Source organism: Choloepus didactylus, chromosome 9 (assembly GCF_015220235.1).
Source record: "Choloepus didactylus isolate mChoDid1 chromosome 9, mChoDid1.pri, whole genome shotgun sequence".
Lineage (NCBI taxonomy): Eukaryota > Metazoa > Chordata > Mammalia > Pilosa > Megalonychidae > Choloepus > Choloepus didactylus.
This window is the reverse complement of record NC_051315.1, coordinates 67,586,787-67,599,471: the sequence shown is the minus strand read 5'-3', so window position 1 is coordinate 67,599,471 and position 12,685 is coordinate 67,586,787. Positions and strand designations below refer to the sequence as shown.

The 12,685-nt window shown below is 38.7% G+C and overlaps 1 protein-coding gene across 1 annotated transcript in view; it reads left to right on the top strand.

Annotated features, from left to right (window-relative positions):
* The window catches only part of PDE11A (phosphodiesterase 11A), a 457,660-nt gene that overhangs the window by 197,563 nt on the left and 247,412 nt on the right, over positions 1 to 12,685 (top strand). The gene's annotated exons all lie outside the window — the stretch shown is intronic.

Sequence of the window (12,685 nt, the reverse complement as noted above, 5' to 3'; positions counted from 1 at the left end):
ATGGGGAAGAGGAATCAAACAGCTGGAGCTGAGTGGAACGGACCAGCCTTAGCTGGTTCTCTGTAGCAGGGGTTTGTCTTGCTGTTTCTGAAGTGCAGTTTATTCTTTTACTACTGCTTTGGAGCCTGGGGGTACTGGCACAGAGCAGCTGATCAGATGAAGGGAAGCGCCTCTAGACTTCACTTTAGGGGCTCCCGTTTCTCCAAAGGGAAGAAACTAGGTTGTCCAGGGCCCCAGGCTTGCCTCACATTGGTGATTTGTGCCTGGCTTTCAGGTTCTGTTAAGTGCCTTTGGCTCCGTGGGGAAGATCTCCTGGGTAAAAGCACAACAATATTAAAAATAATGATCATCATCAATCTAACTTCTGGCAAGTTAAATGTCTAAATCTTTGGCCACAAATTTAATATCTTTGCTGTGAACTTTCTTCAAAGAGAATTGTCTAGTAATTAAGAGCTGTTTAAATGCTTCAAAGAGAATGATTTTTTGTTGTACTCTCTTAGAAAAGATTATTGCCTTTGCCTTTAGGTTTGTTTTCCTTAAAGATGGTAAATTTTAGAGATTTAATAATAAATACTGTAAAACTTATAATACTAAGTTTTTAAAAATCTATATATATTTAAAATGTTTGGGAATGTTTTCCCACGTCTTAGCAGAGCTTGGGGTTATTTGGTTTCTTGAAGTTCAGTGGGTGTGGTGTATACAAATGTAGATTTGCAAGTATGCTGTGATACTGTAAAACTCAGCTGGACTTTGAGAAAATACCACCCCCCACATACACACCCAGTCGCCCATATACATGACCTGTTTCCAGATGCTGTTAGGCACTTTGGCTCATTTGTTCCTCACCACACCCTCTGAGGTAGGTTTTAGTGTCCTCATAATTCTAGATGAGGCAATAAGGCTCGGAGAGGTGAGTGACTTGCCAGAGTCACCCGCACTGCCTGGCTCTAAAGCCTCTGGAAGGAATGGGAGGGGGTGAGGTGTGCTCATTGGTGCCCAGCAGGCCGTGCAGCCAGAGAGAAGCCCCCACTGAGCAAGGGGTGAACGGGTAGCTGCTGGACTGCTGAAGGGGCAGCTGGGGGACCAGGCTGGAATCTGGACAAGGGCAAACATGTTTGCTAGTTCAGTTTATAATGAAGTGAAACTAATTTAAACCAGCTAAGTGTGGACATTATTGCTAATCTTTTTCTGACTTCCTCCTGTTCATCCCATTGGTGGAGGAAGGATCCCCAGTAAATAGTACAAGTAGGCTGAACACACAACACATAATGCTGGAGAGATGAGATTGACAGCAGCTTATCAGTCACATATACTCACAGCTCCAGGGAGAAGGACACAGAACGCCATGCAGAGCTGTGCGGAGTTTACACTCTGGAATAGAGTGACCCAGAAGGGGATGTGGGAGGTGGCCTCTGTAGAGACAAGAGGATGAGGTACCTCCCTGGTTTCCATGGGAGGATGTGACTGGTTTGTCTGAATAATTCCACAGGCTGGCAGGGAACTGAATCCTGTTAGACTGAGTACTGAGTAGAGTGCAACTGGTCTGGCTGATAGGGGAACTAGTCAGATGGGGAGCCTTTCCCGCTGAATGGGGACATACCTGACAACAACAGGAGAGCTCACAGTTAGGCCTTTGGGGCCCCCTGAGGCTCAAAGATGTCAAGGCAGCACTTAAAATTTTAGGCCTCACAATACAATCTTCCACCCAGGACTAACTTATATACTATGGTCTAGCTCTTTAGCAAATCAAACATAAAAGTACAGATGATGGAATTTGAGATATTGAAGGTTGGGGGAGAGCTGGAGAGAAAAGTAGGTTACAAATATCTTCATGATATAAAGTAGGAGGGTGTCAAAAGATGTGGAATAGGTGAAACAAGTAATAAAGTTGTTGGTATATTACTGAACATTAAAAGACCTTTTTGCTATCACAGCTGAAAATTCTAAGACTAATTGATACCAATCAGAAGCAGTGGGTTCTCTGCCCAACATTCTCAAACGACCAACTCCTGAGATACCAGGGTTTCAAAGAGAGAGTTTATTGCTAGGCGTGAAGCCGAAGGTCAGACATCCTATGGCCTAAAAATCTGTCTCCCCAAACTGTAGTAACTCTGATGGTTTTGTAGTATTAAAAAACTGACAGGTTTTAGGATAATGAGCCCAATGGCTCTAGATGATGTAGAGGTGATCTAATTATTGATCACGTGTGGATTAATTACATGCTTAGTCACAGAATGTATGTAAGAAAATGACAGCCTTAATATGATGATGGGCATGACTTTTAGTATTATAATAAGGTATAGGTCACTTATAGGTTAAAGTTTAAGCTACTGTGCATGTCTGGTAGGCCCATTTTGGTTAAGTCCATCTTCATTTGTCAAGATAGCTTTTGGATTGGGGTGTGTTAGTTCTGGGCTGACTCATAGCCCTTCACTAATAAACATTAGGGGCTGTCTTTAGTGATCATAAGACTCTGAAGTTGAAAACCTGGATAAAAGGGGTGCCAAGTGAGGGTCAGTCACAAGGTTTTTATAATCACAAGGACTCAAGATAAAGGCTATACAATCATCATCAGAGATCAAGGCAGCTGGATTACAGTTCAGAGATTTCAGGTATTTCCCTCTGTATACTCTGACACACCAGAAAGTAAAAAGGAATATCTATGTAATGATTCAGTAATCATAATCATACCTTAAATCCTAGCTTCTCAGTTACATAATGGTGGGACTGGAGTAGAAAATTCTGGACCACTTCTCATCATTTCTCTTTGTCCCTTTCCTTCTCAAAATGCTAATAAACTCCTCTAATCCAGAGGAGCAAGATCTGGAAGTAAAAGTGAACCATGTGAAAAAAGGACAGGGCCAATCTGTTTGGTATTGTTTTAGAAGCTAAAGAATTTTTTGCAAAGACCACTGCCTTGGGAGGTGGTGGGAGGAGTTGGGGGTGAGAGGGGTAGTGTATGTGTGTGGCATGACCATGCAGAGAACTCATCCATGCCCTGCTTTCCTTTAGCAAACTTCATACCAAAGGTTTCTCAAAACTTCAGACTTAGAGGGACCATTGTTCTGGGTACTATCCTGATTGTAAGGTAGAAATTGAAGGAAGGAGACTTGATACAGTCTCACCATGTACAGGAGAAGAAGCCAGACCGAACAGGAAACCAGACACCAAAATTTGGTATTGGTGCAGTGGTTTCGACAAACAAAATTGTTCAGTGCAAAGTTCTCAGACTGGGGCTCTCCCCTCCCCATCTCAGAATGCTGAATGGGTAGATTAATATTAAAAATCTTTGTAATCTGGATTTAATGAAGGATTTCAATTATTGTCAGAGAGGAGAACCAAGGAGCACCCATAAATGCCATTTTATTTTATTCATGAGAACAAGCCTAGATAGATTTCTGCCCATTCAAAGATGAGAAAACAAACGTAGATCTTGACAACTTGACTTTTCTTTTAATTTCTAAAAGTTCATATGAAAAAATAAACATGTAAGACAGTTTTTTGAAAAATGCAACAAAGATGAAGAGTGGACTGGTTTTTGCCTAGGAAGCTGTTAAATTGTATTATAAAACTGGAGGGTGGTTCCTTGCTGAAGAACCGCAGAGCAGACTAGGGACCGAAGATCCCATATATGTGAGGATCTACTAAGACTGTTCTATTACCTGTAGAATTTAGAAGATTGTTTTTAAGGAAACAAAAGTGTGTTAGAGGACTAGAGAGTTTCTGACTTGAAATGACAAAGTTTTGTTTTTACTGTAAGTATTTCAACAATAAAGATATTTTTATAGTTTTAAAGTGTCTCAGTTTCCCGGCTGCTAAAACAAATACCATACAATAGGTTAGCTTAAAAATGGGAATTTATTGGCTCATGATTTTGAGGCTAAGAGAAATCTGAAATTGAGGCATCAGCAAGGTGATCCTTTCTCCCAGAAGGCTGTGGCATTCTGGGGTTGGTTTCCTGCAGTCCTTGCTCGTTGGCTCTTCTGTCACGTGGTAAAGTACATGTACTTTCTCTTCCAGGTTCTGTTGACTTCCAGCTTTGGCTGCTGCTTGTAGCTTCCTTTTTTTCTGTACCCAGTTTCCTTTGCTGATAAGGACCTCAGCCATGTTAGATTAAGGCCCACCCTCATTCAATGTGAGCATAACGCACCTAATAACGTCTTCAGTGGTCTTCTTTCAAATGGGTATGTAGGAATCAGAGATTGGCACCTGAACATGGCTTTCGTGGGGGACATGATTCAATCCCAAACATAAAGGCATACATAGAATATCTAAACAGCACCAAGCAAATCCAAAATTCAATTATACCTTTCCCTTAATATTTATGACCTTTCTTTCTTTATTATTATCAGCAAATCTATCACTAGTGGGATGCTTGTAGACATTCTCCTTGGTATGATAAACAGCAAAGAGCTGTTTCACATGCAGAGTGCTAGCTCCAGTTTTAGATGTGTTATAACCATTAGATGTGTTATAGCCATTAGCATAACGTAAAGCAAAATGTTCACCCCTCTCCTCAACCTTCCAGTCAGTCTAGTGGATTGCTTCAGGGGAAGGATACACAGAATACAGAAAAAAAAAAAAAAACAAACCCTAAATTCTGGCTTTTGAGTTCCAAAATGGTCTTTAAAAATTAATATCAGGCTTATTATTATTCTTGATAACCAAGAATTTTCATTTGCAAGAGCCAAGGTTTACTAAAGCTTTGGCAGAATCAGAGATTAAAATTACGCCAAAAGCAACAGATTGAAAAGAGAAGATACGAAGCCCTGGATTATCCCAGTATTGTCTAGATGAAAGAAGGAGAGTTAGAGAGGGGTGTAATAAACATGGTGTAGTGAGCCTCCCTTACCCTGTCCCCAGATTAAGTCTCCACACAGTGGTGGTAGTGGTTGTGCAGGGAAGTGTTAAAGTTCCCCCAGACATCATGAAGGGAAAAGACTTGAGGAAGGAACATGGGAGTGGGACGCAGGGCAGAGAGGGCTCAACTGCTTTTCTGAAGCCCTAGAGGAGCATGAGACGCAAATAAAAAGTTCCCATTTCCTTGATAGAAATTAACAGAGGGTGGGTTGGTGGCCCTAAGTAAGCCTATCTGGATGAGAGAAGCACAAAGTATGGGAACCAAAGACTGGGGAGCCACAGAGGTACGTATTTAAGCACCGGTGTTAGGGATGGCTGCTGAGGACCAGTTACTGTCTTACCTCTTAGCAAAGGCTAAGTGTGGGTGAGAGGATAATTATAGATCAGCTGCTTTGCTTCAAAGCATCTAGAAAATTACATGTCACCCTAGTGAAATTTTCAGTATTAAATGAGTTTAAACCTGAAATCACTGAGAAAACTTAAAGTGGCTGAGCTGAAATAGATTTGATTCTTTTGTTGTCTGTCAATAGCAGAATTGAGACTTAAGAAGAGATTTAGTCGAGTTATAGAAAAATAATAAAAGTTACATTTTTGTTCAGCTCTATTTGTGGTCTTTGAAATTTAACATCAACATACACATTATATTCCTTAATCAGTCATGCTATATTCAATTCACATATATGACAAAGGAAGTATTTGAAATTAGATGGGTGGTGAGAATGGTGGCTTATTCTACAAATGTCTTGGGAACATTTGGCTGGCAAGTTAGAGATAAACAAAAAGCTGGTGTTTAGTTTCCTAGGCTGCTGAAAGCAAATTCCATGAAATGGGTCTGGTTAAATAAAGGGAATTTATTCACTCATGGTTTTGAGGCTGGGAAAATGTCCAAATCAAGGCATTGTCAAGGCAATGCTTCCTTCCCAAAGACCAGCTGCTGGCGATCCTTGGCTCCTCTGTTACATGGCAAGACATATGTGATCTGCTGGTCTCTCCCTTCTTTTCCAGGTTTCCTTGATTTTAGCTTCTTGTTTCCTGTGGCTTTCTCTTTCTCCCTGTTTGAATTTCATTCTCTTATAAAGGACTCCAGTAATAGGATTAAGACCCATCCTGATTGAAGTGAGACATACCTTGACTAATCAAAAGGCTCTACTTAAATGGGTTTACACCTGCAGGAATGGGTTAGATTTAAGAACATGTTTTCCTGGAGTACATACAGCTTCAAACCACCATAGCTGGGTTCCTAACCACATACCTGTTCAAATATAATTTTCAAATAGCCAAAATCATTACTCTCATGCAAATATAGAATAAATACATATCGAAGATTGTTTTTAACTCATTAATTAATGAGGGAACCCATAAGATGTTAAAGCCAGTAGGTGATGTTAGGATTTCTCAGTTAGAGACAAAACTGGTTAATGTCCATAACTTTTGAGGTTATTTTTTCCATTATACAAAAATCACTACCTCTCAAAAAACTACAAATTAACTTGTAACTTCACTGAGTATGATGCCTTTAGTCAGTGATTGAACTAAGTACATTCCTTAGATCAGTGATCAGCAAAATTTTGCTGTAAATGGACAGATAATAAATATCTTAGGCTTTGCAAGCCATACAGTCTCTGTTGCATCTACTCAGCTCTGCCATTGCAGAATGAAAGCAGCCTTAGGCAATGCATTAAAAATGAGCATCCGTGACTGTGTTCCAGTGAAACTATTTTTTACAAAAAGAGGTGATAGGTCAGATTTGGCCTGCAAGCAGTAGTTTGCCGACCCCTGTCACAGATAATCCTTGGGTGGCCTTCACCCCTTATGAAAAACAAGCCACCCACCATTTGCTTCATTACTGTAATACACATAGAAATTCCTGATGGATCAAAGACTTAATGTTCAAAAACCATAAATGTGTAGTAAAATACTGGTGAATATTGTTTTGTAATTATTGGGTGGTGTGCTGGTTTGAATGTATTATATCCCCCAGAAAAAGCCATATTCTTTGATGCAGTCTTGTGGGGCAGACATTTTGGTGCTGATTAGATTTGTGTGGAAATGCACCCCACCCAACTGTAGGTGATAACTCTGATGAGCTATTTCCATGGAGGCATGGCCCCACCCATTCAGGGTGGGCCTTGATCAGTGGAGCCATATAAGTGAGCTGACGGGGAGAGGGAACTCAGTGCAGCTGAGAGTGACATTTTGAAGAGGAGCTACAGCCAAGAGGGACACTTTGAAGAAAGCACAGGAGCTGCAGAGAGAGACATTTTGAAGATGGTCATTGGAAGCAGACTCTTGCTCCGGAGAAGCTAAGAGAGGACAAATACCCCAAGTGCAACTAAGAGTGACATTTTTGAGGAACTGCAGCCTAGAGAGGAACATCCTGGGAGAAAGCCATTTTGAAACCAGAACTTTGAAGCAGACGCCAGCCACATGCTTCCCAGCTAACAGAGGTTTTCTGGACACCATTGGCCATCCTCCAGCAAAGGTACCCGATTGCTGATGTGTTACCTTGGACGCTTTATGGCCTTAAGACTATAACTGTGTGACCAAATAGACCCCCTTTTATAAAAGCCAATCCATCTCTGGTGTTTTGCATTCTGGCAGCATTAGCAAACTAGAACAGGTGGGTAAAGGCTTTCTAAAGCATTTATGCAAATTCCAAGAGAGTATAAGCATGTTAAAATACCACTGAGTTTTCAGCCATCAGATTGGCAAAGATTTAGAAGAATTATAACAACCAGGTTCAGCATGGGTATGAGAAAATGAACATTCTCAGTACTGATGATAGAAATTTAAATTGGGGTAATTCTTATGAAGATCAGTTTTGTTATTATGTTTCACTGTTAAAAGGGCACAGCCTTTGTACCCAGCAATTTCTCCTCTTAAAATTATCATAATGAAATAATTGGAGAAGGGAGCAAAATAAAAGAATATTTATTCAGGATCTATAGTTTTGAAAAATAAATAATCTAAATATCAATAGAAGAACTTTTATATAATGAAATTCTATGTATCTTTAAAATAATCATGTGTATCTACATTTATAGAATCAATAGCCATGAAAAATAAAGGGGAAAAGATCATATATATATATATATATATATATATATATATATATAAAATAGGAAGCTATTTTTATCAAAATATGGGTACTTAAATGGAATCATGTTTTCACAACTATTAGATTGATGGAGTTTTAAATTTCTTCCTTTGAATCATGTATCCTGGCATCTTCTCTTCTCAGGCAGAGTCATGAGTTTTCCATCTCAGGACAGGAATGTGCGGGTACTGACCTCTTAGCGAAAGAATGAACTTGAAAGTTAGGCTGTCAAGAAAGAAGATTTGCTAAACTGATTTCTCTTCCCTTGTAGCAATTAAGGACCAATTTGAAAACATGAGAACAAGAAATAAAAACTACGTAAGTCACAAGAGAAAGAAGCACTCATAACCCTATGCTACCAGTCACCCCCCTGTCATGCTTCACATAATTTGGGGAGGATACTGTGAAAACTGGGCAGGATGAAGTAAAAGGCTGAATGAAGTTGCCTGCATCCAGCCATCTTGGGCAGAGTACAGTGTTCACCAAAAATGCTTTGTGAATTTGCTTGGAGCAGTAAAGACAGGGTACCTGGGAGGGTTGGGATGTTTCTTGAGTCCTCCTTACTGTCACAGGATGACAGAAGTGGATGAAGCAAGGACACTTGCAGACAAGCCATCTTGGCAAAAAGGCTGCTGATGTGTCAGGATAAATGAGAATGTGAGTGACAAGTCACGCTGTAGTTGCTAATCTTGACCAGCTGCAGAGAATTAAAGGCTAATCCATTACACAAAAATATCTTTGTCATATGGGGCTTTATAGTAAGTAAAGTAAGTTAGAGGTACTTCCAGCTAGAAAGCAGTGGAAATTGCTATCCAGAGGGAAATGTTGGTGAGAAAATGCTCAAAGACAACAGACTGAAATTCAAGTGCAGCCACCCAAGATCACTCCACTGACAATCCATCCTCCCCAACTACTCATTCAAAGAGAGCGAGTAACAAAAAGCTACCAACATGAAATGAATCTATGCAAAGATACCATAAGAAAAGGGGAAGAAAGGAATATGAAAACAAAAGCTAGATGAAGAACACACAGCTGAAAAATCACTAACAGATTTCTATGAAATGAAACTAAAGATAATATGGTATCTCAGGGAAAAAAAGTGTTAAAAGAAGAAATAAAAAGGGGTCAAGGAATAAATGATGATTAGTTAAAAAGACAAGAATACCTAAGTTGGCACTGCTAAGAAATAAGTAGAAGAAAAACATGTAACTATTCAGAAATGAATATTGCATTAAAAACATCAAAAAAGGAGAAAAGACGCTTATAAAATACTTTCAGGGGTATGAAGACTAAAATGGAAGATGAAGTGGAAAATAACAGTTAGAGATAGAATGATATTAGAGTCAAAATAAAGGAAGTCCAAAATTAATAATGGTGTCTCTGAAGAGAGCATGACAAATAGAACAGGGAAAAAAATCAAAATTATAATAGTAGACCATTTCACTGAAATAAAGGCAAACTTGAATTTACAGATTGAAAGAGCACATCATTTCAGGAACAGTTGATACTGATTGCTTAGCAATGAAGCACAGTCATTGTTAATGGACTTCAAAGATAAGGAAAAAATTTTATGGGCATCCAGACAAAAAAAGATCAAGTCACCTGTAGGAGAAAAATTCATTCTGGTGTTAGACTTCCTTGTAGCACTCACCAATGCTGGAAGACAATGGGGCAACATCTACAAAGCCCTCAGGGAAAGAAGATATGACCCCACAATCTTAACTCCAGCCAAATTCATATTCAATTATATAAGCCAAAGATAGATGTTTCCAAATATGCAAAGAAGAGCACAGGAAATATAGGTATAGTTCCAAAAGATCCTTCCTTAAAAATATGATGAGAGGGTGAAATCCAGCCAAGCAGGTGATGAATGAAAAAGAAACGATAAGTAAGACTGGTATTGACATTGAATGCATTTAAATATACAAATAAGGCTGGGAAATGGTAGGGCACATAATTGTAGAAATATATGTAAGCCTTATATCATAAACCATAACAATGATACTCATTCCTAATGCCCCCAAGTCCAATGAGGCATCAGATGGGTGTGTGCCTGTGCATGCAATGGGTTGCATTACAGAAGAGGAACACTGCGCTTGGCCAATCCCTTTTATATTGAGCAGTTTCAAGCCTGCTCCTTGCCTGGGTATGTCTCAAGGTTGCTCACTGTAAACACAACCCTAAGAAATGAACCAGGTAAAGAGATTCTAGAGCCTTGCACTCTTGTCATACACAGCAAAACTGTACACTCTGGGCTCATAGCAGATTGCCTCTTCCAACAGAGTATCCTTGTGCAGAATATTTTAATTTTAAGGTGTCAACATTTATCAGTTATCCCTTTTGATTTGTGCTTTAAAGTTTTTTTAAAAAAAGATTTTTACCTCTATGTTATAATGACATTCTCCTATATTTCCTTTAATCTACCTAATGTTTATGATCTTTTATATCCATCTAGAATTTGTTTTTTGCTTACAGGTATAGTGTGAAGCTGTATATATAGAGCCAATTGTCTCTACTGTTTTCCTCTCACTTTTTCATGCCATCTATTATATCAAGTTTTCACATATAACAGGTTCTGTTTTTGAGCTCACTATTTTGTCCCATTGGTCTGCCTAATTCTGCCCCAGTTTCACACTGTCTCAATTTCTATAGTTTTATAATATACTTTGATATCTGATAGGGCAAGTCTTCAATCTTGTTCTCTTTAAAATTGGCTTGACTAATCTTGGCCCTTTGCACTTCCATATAAATTTTTTTAATTGTTTTTTTTTTTATTAAATTCAGTTTTATTGAAATACATTCACATACCATACAATCATCCATGATATACAATCCACTGTCCACAGTATGATAACATAGTTATGCGTTCATCACCGCAATCTATCTCTGAACATTTTCCTTACATCAGAAAGAACCAGAACAAGAATAAAAAATAAAAGTGAAAAAGGAACACCCAAATCATCCCCCCATCCCACCCCATTTTTATAAATTTTTAAGAGTAGCTTATCAAGTTCCATGAAAAATTCCATATAGAGTTTGATTGGAATTGCTATAATTTATAGATCAATTTTGGAGGAATTCTGCCAGCAACAGAATATAAGGGAAAGTGGCTTAAACAATAAGGACATTTATTATCTTACATGACAAGAAGTCTGGAGGAGGTGGCTCTGGGGATGGTTCAGCTGCCTGATGATGTAATCAGGGACCCTGGCTCTGTCCACTTTCCTCTGCTCATCTCAGTACTTAACCTTCACCCTCTGGCTTTTCCCTTCATCCTCCAGGAAGCTGGCACAGCTCCAGGCAGTATGCCATACGTAACTGTGTCCCAGGAGAGGAAGCAAGGGAAACTTCTTTTCACGTAGCTTTCTTTTTCTCAAGGAGGAAAGTCTTTTCCAAGAGGCCTCCAGAAAACTTTCCCTTAAGACTCATTGATAAGAATGGAATGTTGTTCAAATCTTTTATATTCTTCATACTTTTTTTTCTTCTTTTGTCATTCTCTGATAGAGATATGTTCAAATTTTCAGCATAACTGAGATTTATCAGTATTTCTTTGGATTATGTATATTGTTGATTTATTTTCTATATGGTGTTTTTGAATTTGGGATTACAGCTTTCATTGATGGGAGGGTTTTTGTTGTTGCTGTTGTTGTTCATTTGCTTGTGCCATTATTTTCTTTCTTTCTCCCTTGTCTAATAGTTTGCACAACTCCCTGGTCCCTATTCAAGAATCAGGTATTATAATGGTGGCTTGGGACTTCTGCTATGGCAATATTATACTAAGCCAGAGGCAGCTTGGTTCCATTTCTGGGGATGAAGCTGGATCACTTGTCTCATGGAACACTTTTAGTACCAGCAGAAGCTTAAATTTCAACCAGTGTTGCCTTTGTTGGTTCTGGACTTAAAGCACAGAAGGTCTATATCTTCAGGCCTACACCTTTAGAAATCCACCCTCCCCTCCTAACCCTCCCTTCCCATCGCATCCCTTTCTCTCCTTCCTTTTAAACTCTCAGTGTCTTTTTGGTTTTCTCTTTCTGTATTTTATCAACCTTGGCTCTGTGTTTGGAAGTAAGGAGATGTGTCAAAGCATGAACTTATAGCACACTTTTATTGGCATTCCATATTCTACTTTTATAATCTAAAAAAAAACATTAAAAGTACCATTTCTGGAAAAAAAAATGTTCAAACTTTCCTTCCTCCAAAAAGAACTTTTGCTTCTCTCTGTTTTATTAGAATCATTCCTGGAAACAAAAACTTCTCATCGTTTTTTTGTGATTCTAATACTTCAAAAATGTTATTGCAGATATATATTTCATGGCTTCTCTGCATGGGAAAGAAGGAGAAAAAGTTTAAATCTAGTTGTAGCATTTAGAGACTGAATTCATGTTTTTTAAATTTGGACATTCAGTCGTAAACTGATCAGCTTATTGAGTGGATGCCAAAAATAGAAATGAGGAATTTTTTCCAGCCCTTTCTCTTGATAAAATTAAAGTTTACCCTCTTTTGCTTCCCTTAACTGTTTTAGTCAATTAATTTTAAGTGATTTTGCCAGTGGTATTTTCCAGTATACTGAAAAAAAAAGATTGTTCCATAGCTAGCTGCTGTCAACATTAGGAAATATTCAGTCCTCTGAACTGAATTTTCCCTGCTTAATGTTATTCCATTCCATGAACCTATCTAAAATTCCTATCACCCCTTTTAGTTCCTTTCCGGCTCATGGTTTTACTATTA